This window comes from Poecilia mexicana, unplaced genomic scaffold (genome assembly GCF_051168715.1).
Source record: "Poecilia mexicana isolate PSO_F unplaced genomic scaffold, ASM5116871v1 scaffold_15, whole genome shotgun sequence".
Lineage (NCBI taxonomy): Eukaryota > Metazoa > Chordata > Actinopteri > Cyprinodontiformes > Poeciliidae > Poecilia > Poecilia mexicana.
This window is the reverse complement of record NW_028263384.1, coordinates 7,850,403-7,857,551: the sequence shown is the minus strand read 5'-3', so window position 1 is coordinate 7,857,551 and position 7,149 is coordinate 7,850,403. Positions and strand designations below refer to the sequence as shown.

The window sequence follows — 7,149 nt, the reverse complement described above, 5'->3', positions numbered from 1 at the left end:
CGGCATGTTCAGCTCCGTGTTTTCTGCTTTGTCTTTGCACTGAAAGCTCCTCCGCTTGAACACTCACCGAGATTTAACAGTCTCATATGAAACGCACAGCCTCCTTGTCTGGGTTTCCCTCACTGAGCCACAAACGCGCAAACATATGTGCCTTGTGGGAGGAAGACAGGCCTGTGTGGACACCTCCACTGCTCTGGAACACGTTTCTGCTCCATTCATTATACCTGATGGTTCACTCCGCGGTCAGCGTGTGTTTAAAGAGGACAGCCGAAGCCTGCAATCACTGCGACAAACTACAGTGTTCCATGTTTTGTCTTGATAAAAGCCTGAAGAAAAGAATAAAAAGAAAAAAAGACGGGTTAAAAATGTTGAAGACAGATATAATGTAGGTCAGCTGCGTGGAAAAATAAAAAAATATAAAATTCCACGAGCGCGAACAGTCACGAATAATGTAAAAGTTTTCACCTTCATTAAAACTCACAGTACATTTTAAATTTAGATTCATTATTATTTTAGCAAGCTTTGATTCGTTAAAAAAATCTTTAACTAAGCTTTCTTTAGTCAAAGTTTATTTAAACACCAAAGTAATAATAGCATGACTTAATCATTACATTTTCCTGATTTAATTTTTTAAAGCCCTACACTGAGAAATACAACGCAAATCTAATTAAAATTACTCACTTTTTCCACTAGAAACAAATTATATTATAAAGTCAAAAATTAACTACTTTTAGTTGTACTTTTAAGGCAGTCAAAAACGTTTTTATTATTATTATTATTATTATTATTATTATTATTATTATTATTATTATTATTATTATTATTTTCATTTGCTTTTTAAAATATTGTGACTCACTGCAGCTCTCCAGCTCTAAACAGCAACAACAAAATACTGATTGCAGTGTTTCTGTGCGCCCTGGAGATCCGTGCGTAAAATGAGACGTGGTTGCATTCTGCGCCGTCTCCAAAGCTTTCCAAGCCTCCATGTACTCGGACAGTTACCCGGCCTCCCTAAAGAGGGCAGTCATGCATGGGCTTTCTGCTCCATGTCTCCACCGCTCCCAGCGGCCACAGGCTCAGGAATTCACATTTCACAGCCTCGGATCTGCCAGCCATGCTGGAGAGACGCGAGGCAATTAAAACGTCGCCGTTTTTTTTTTTATAAAGATTGCAAAGTGTCTCCTGTTTTTTTTTTTTTGTTTTTTTTTTCTTGCTTCTTCCTTAGTGTAAATAGCATTCAGCCCGATAAAAGCGGTAGAAACACAATAGTTGCTCGGAGGAGAGACAGAAACAGAGGGGGCTGATTTATACGCGCATATTGTTGCGGATGAAACAGACTCTCTGTTGTTCACCAAAAAAGAAAGAAAAAAGGGGGAAAAGAAATAAGATAGTGACTTTTAAGGGCTGCTCTCCCAAATGTTTTAATCTGACTAAAGTCTCTCTCTCTCTCTCTCTCTCTCTCTCTCTCTCTCTCTCTCACTCTCTCTCTCTCGGCTCGGGCTCGCGCTCCTCCTCAAACGCGCGGTGTAATCCCGCAGTCAAACCTGCTCGGACTGAGAGCAACAAGGCATGAGGGAGAACTAATCTCCACTATCTTTTTTTTTTTTTTTTTTTACGCGTTTGCAGCAATTTTAACTAAATGAATTTTCAGGCTATAGGAAGAAAAGTCGGCTCTCATGCGCGCGTGCGCGCGCGCACACACACACACACACACACACACGCACACACACACACACAACCTTTCTCTATGTGTGCGCGAGGAAATTACAGCAGAACTCATGCATTAGCTGCACATTTTCCGGCAGCAGTGGGAGATACAGGCCGACTCAAAGTCCATGTCCTCTCCCTGCTTTCTTCAATGTAAACACGGTTTATGGTTGATTTCTGCCTCAGAGAAGCGAAAGCCTCTAATAACATGTTACAGTTTGTCAAAAACGGTGTTCGGAGAATTTAGACTCGTTCAGGTCGTTGCCAGCAACTGGTGTGTTTTTGTTGGGGGTTTATGGGGATCGGTTATTATTTAGTAAAAGACAATAATACATGATTTTGTTTTTCAAAAAACATTTGTGTTCAGACCTGTTTACATTTATAAGTCTTATGCTGCAATTTACCACAAGTCATATAGGAGACACATGTTATGTGCGACAGAAAACTAGCACTGAGCATCACCCTAAACATATCACTATTGTGAAACATGGTGGTGGCAGCATTATGCTTTGGGGATTATTTTTTTCCCCTTACCATAATCAGCCAGTTACAGTTGGATACATTCAAACAAAGGATGTTGTTTGTGTTAGAATGGCCCAGTCAAATCCATTTCGGTATCCATGGCAACACTTGAAAATTGATGTTCAGTGATTCTCTCTATCATGTCTGACTTGGCTTGAGCTACTCTGCATGGGAAAAATTGATACAAAATTTGGAAAATCTTGATCTGCAAAGTACTGAGTTTAGTGGGAGTGAACAGATTATGCAAACCACTTTTCTTTTTTTTGGAAAAATCAAAACGAAAAAAACAAACAAAACATGCATAATTTTACTTAATCTTCACAGGCACGCAACACTTTTGTGTGGATCTACAACATGAAATCCCAGTAAATCACGTTGGCGTTTGCGGTTTGTGGGGTACGAATACTTTTGTAGGGCACTGCATCTGTGTAATAATATAATCTGAGACTAGTTAAGTTGTGTTATTTGAAGAAAAGTATTTATTTACAACACACATGTACACATATACCCTTCAAAGTAAAAGCATACGACTCATGACTTTGTCTTCAAAGAAATTTTAAAAGATGTGCGTCATACATGTCTGAAGCAATGGATAGTGGAAGCATTGATAACACACACTCACACTCTCTCTCTCACACTCTCTCTCTCTCTCTCTCTCTACAACACACACATGTTCCCAGTCACATCAATACTGTTCCACACATGCAGCACACATAAAAACTGCTGGGCTTTTATTTAGCCCTATGCTATTGAGACAGATGTTTGGTAGTTGTAGCTGCAGATTTAATCAAAACTCAGGACCCAGTTTGATGAGTTAAGAGACTAAAAGGAGCCTCATCATTCTTCAACAGTCGCCATTTTGAATACATCAGCTTGATCGGACTTCAACAATCCTCTTCAAACAGGATGAAGAAAGACATTAGATGGTTAAATGTTGCTGAATAAGAACAGTAATTGTGTTATGAACTTTAGTTCACACTAGAAAACCAGTTGTTTTTTTTTTTTACTTAAAACATTGGCCTTTCACATGCTAGGTAGCTAGTGCAAGTCTAGCTAGCTAAACAATTGGTTGTAAAGTATACTAAGTGTAACTTTTCTCATCTAAATTCAAGTTTTGTCAATAAAACTTCTAAATATACATTTTTTGACATTTATTTTTTACTGCAGTAGTGAACTGAAAATAGTACATTTTAGCTTAAATATTAAGTCTTTATTATTCCTGGTAATTGGTCACTCTATTCATTCCTTCTTCTGTAGCTTTAGTGTAATACACTTGTCCATTTTAAACCTAAATAATGGTTTATATATAAAGATAAAGATCTTAGAAGCACTGTTAAGTCTAATTATGTTATAGTCTCATATATAGCAGGTGATGTTTTGATGCTTCTGACTTTTACGTACAATAATTTTTACCTTCAGCATAAAACACCCAGTAGAAAAAAAATCAGCTAGCCAAAAATGTTGGAATGGACGTACAGTTACTTTTTCACCACTGAGACATTTTTTATTGAAAGCAAGATGTGTGCATTAGAATGGATTAATGTTGGACCCAGAAAAGGGTTGGCAAAATAACCTAGACTGGGCTGTTTTTAACCCAGCAGTTTTTAGAGTGTTACTTTTACATTCTCTCCTGTCTGTTGATCAGCATTATACCAACCTAGTCAAAAATAAAAGAAAAAAAACAAGAGTGGACCGTGGCATAAATGTTGTTTTCCCAAAGCATCTGCATCGAATTATGAGAGGGAGAAAATCCATTGGCCGTGTGAACGCGAGTGCGCTGCCATGTGACGTTAAACGCACCGATAAGACCCTGGAAAAGATGTTCAATCGGATAGAGATGGAGAAAAAAACAAAAAAAAAAAAACCCATGTCTTCTGGGTCATACTTGCAACTTCCCTATCAAATGTGAAAAATTTCTAAAGCGTGCATCACCATGACGACACTAAGAGGATCTCTTCATCCTATACGTATAAAGTGAAAGCAGTAGAAAACGGGATGGCGGGGGAAAACTTTGCCCGTCTGGTTGAAAAAAAAAGTGCAGCCAAATTGTCGGAAACATCTGCATCTTGTATGTCCGTGAGGAAACTGTGAGGAGTGGTAAAAAAAAAAAAAAAAATTTGAACAAAACCAACACCTGGATCGCCGACCTTTCCGATATTCCACAAAGGCTGTGAGAAAGTGCGGACATCGGATTTTACTTTGCTTTCCAAAAAAAAACAAAAATGCAACGTGGTTCAATGGAACTGGAGGTTGGGACAGTGCGTGCCCACACACACACACACACACACGCATGCACACACGCTCACACACGCACACCCACAGATAAGAGAATCCGCAAAGAAACCAGAAAAAAGAGAAAAAAGTTCACATCCTTTTTTAAAAAATCTATTAGAAACAACATAATATGCAGAACAATACAATAGCATTTACAATACTTAGTTTCCCAGTTCTTGTGAGAGTCCAGCGTAATTTTACAACAGTATACAGTATATTTTCTTTCTCAACTCACTTCCCAAACTAGGGCTTGATATAGTTTTATACTTTTTAATTTCATCACTTTTGCCATCTCTCCATCCAGGTCTTAATCCACTGTATTTTCTTTTTAAAGGGCACCTCCTCCTGTCCTTTACAGACATTGGCTTCTCTTTGGTCCACATCCTCCGTCCCAAAGAGTAGAGCACTCCTCATGAAAAGAAGTCTTTTAACATTTGCCCTCAAGAGTCGAGAATAGATCAACCGGGTACCACATTTGCCGGAGGTACAGGTAAATCGCCCGAAAAGAGTCAATCACAATCACTTTGATGGAGGAATCCGCGTGGGGCGACTGGGCAGCAGCAAAGGGACTGAAGTCTTGTGCCAACCAGAGAACAAGAAGAAGAAGAAGAAGCGGTATTCTTTCAGGAGTCAGGTCTTCCTGCACTTGGCCGAATTTTGATCAACGCAGCTCAGTTCGATTCTGGTGGAAAGAGATCAGAGGCAGCCATGGAAGACGTCCAGGTGACGGGCGTCGGCCAGACGAAACGGTCACTGAGTCCGGAGTCTTGTTTTTGTTGGTTACTGGCGTCGGGAAGTCGAGGTGTGCCGTTCCTTAGCTCCACGGGCCTCTGGGAGACACACGATTCCCCTCCAGCTCTGAGGAGAGAGAATATTCAACTGATCAATACTCAATAATCAGTTTTAAACTGGCCGTATTAGACAGCACCGTAAATGACAGAGGGTATGGGAAGGTGTTCAGGTTTATGTGCAAGTGGCGTTTTGGGTGTACATCAAAAAGTTATCATTCAACCAAAGCCCCTGCTTCCACATGTTCACTGCGTCTTTTTTTTTAATGGGTATTAGAGTAAAGGGGAGCAGGTAGAGAAACACACAATGCTAAATCAGAATGAAATACATTCATTTTCTGTTGTAGCATGACAAAGTGTGGAAAAACTTCAAGGAGTCTGCAGTACTTCAGAGCAGAAACTATTTCAGCAGCAGAACTTGTAACAATAAATAATTACACTAAATGAGTTAAATAACAATCAGTCATTAACAGCAATAATCAGTCAGACAGAAGCAGACATTTTCATGTTGACACATGTAAACATTGTGAGATTTCCTGTTGGAGTAGTTCAGTGTGATTATGTCCACACAGCAGGTCTTGATGCTCAATTCTATTTTTCTCCCTGAAATGTGATTTTTCTTGTCACTCATCTATTCATTAAATGTGACAGAAATCAGACTTCCGTGTGAACGGTTTACATACATAAAGTGCTCCGCATGCGCTAAAGAAGAACAATGACGTCACACTGCAGCACAGAAGTAATAATGGACGGGAACTTTTGTGGATCGATTTTATAGTTTAGTCAGCAATGGGAGCTGAATCGTCCCAAGACGGTAACACAAAGGAAGCTACTAGCAAGAAAGAACAAGAGCTAGCAACGGCCTTTTGTGGAGCAACTTCTGTAGGGAAGTCTGTTTGGATGCGCTTCAGTGACAAAGATTTGTTTCCTCAGTTCATAATCATAATGTTCAGCCATCGTTTACATCGGGATTTAAAGCGTGTGGCTTTTCCTGGCACAGATATGTCTCACATCAGTGACATAAAGGGGGTACAAAATGCAACAAGACCGTTGAGACTTAAAAACAATCGGATATGAATCCAAATCAATACCACATATGGAAGTGGCTTGTTTGGGGTGAAAAAGCTGCGACGGTGAAAAAGTTGCAGAAAAGGTGGCCAAAAAAAGTTAGACATGAATCGCATTTGCCCGCTGTGTGAATGTAGTCTATGTGTCAACGAACAGAACCATGATAGTCTGGGTCAGAACCACAGCAGGAATCCACATACTGTGCCAATGCATGAGACGAACACAGAGGGTTTTGAAGGATGTAGTGAGTTAATCCTACACCCAACAGTAATGCTACTTTAACAGGAGGAAAGGACTTACGAGACCAAACACACATGATCAGCTTGAAGCGATACCAAGGTTGAGTGCATAACATTTCCTGGATAATCTGTTGAACTGGACTACGAGGTAACTCGGAATTAGCCCTCGGTATTCTCTCTGAAGAGAGACCAGTCAGCAACTGAGATAGACTCTCGCAAGCGATCCGAAACGACTTCAAACTGGTGCAGCTTGACGGCAAACTTCCTCAGAAACATGCAGAGGGTAAAGAAGAAGCCTTCCTCTTGGCAGCAACAAAGATGCTCATCCGTCTGTCAGCAGGTGGGGAGTGACCAGCGAGCGCACGTGACCGGCGTTGTTGTCAAAGCCAAAGAGCGAGAGGCGAGAGCCGCAGACGGCTGTCACCTGAGAGTGCCGTCCACGCGAACGCTGCACACACACACATTCACACACACGTATACACCAGGGGACCATTACAGACGAGACAAAAGCGCAAAGGAAAAGGACAAGGAGCACGAGAACAATAATAGTT

The 7,149-nt window shown here is 40.5% G+C and overlaps 1 protein-coding gene across 2 annotated transcripts in view; it reads right to left on the bottom strand.

Moving 5' to 3' along the window:
* Positions 1 to 2,685: 2,685 nt before the first annotated feature.
* The window catches only part of meis1b (Meis homeobox 1 b), a 105,549-nt gene continuing 101,085 nt past the window's right edge, over positions 2,686 to 7,149 (bottom strand). For both annotated transcript variants that reach the window (XR_015765531.1, XM_015001137.2), the window contains one exon: positions 2,686 to 5,361. The gene's annotated coding sequence lies outside the window, so the exon portion shown is untranslated. The remainder of the gene's footprint in view (positions 5,362 to 7,149) is intronic.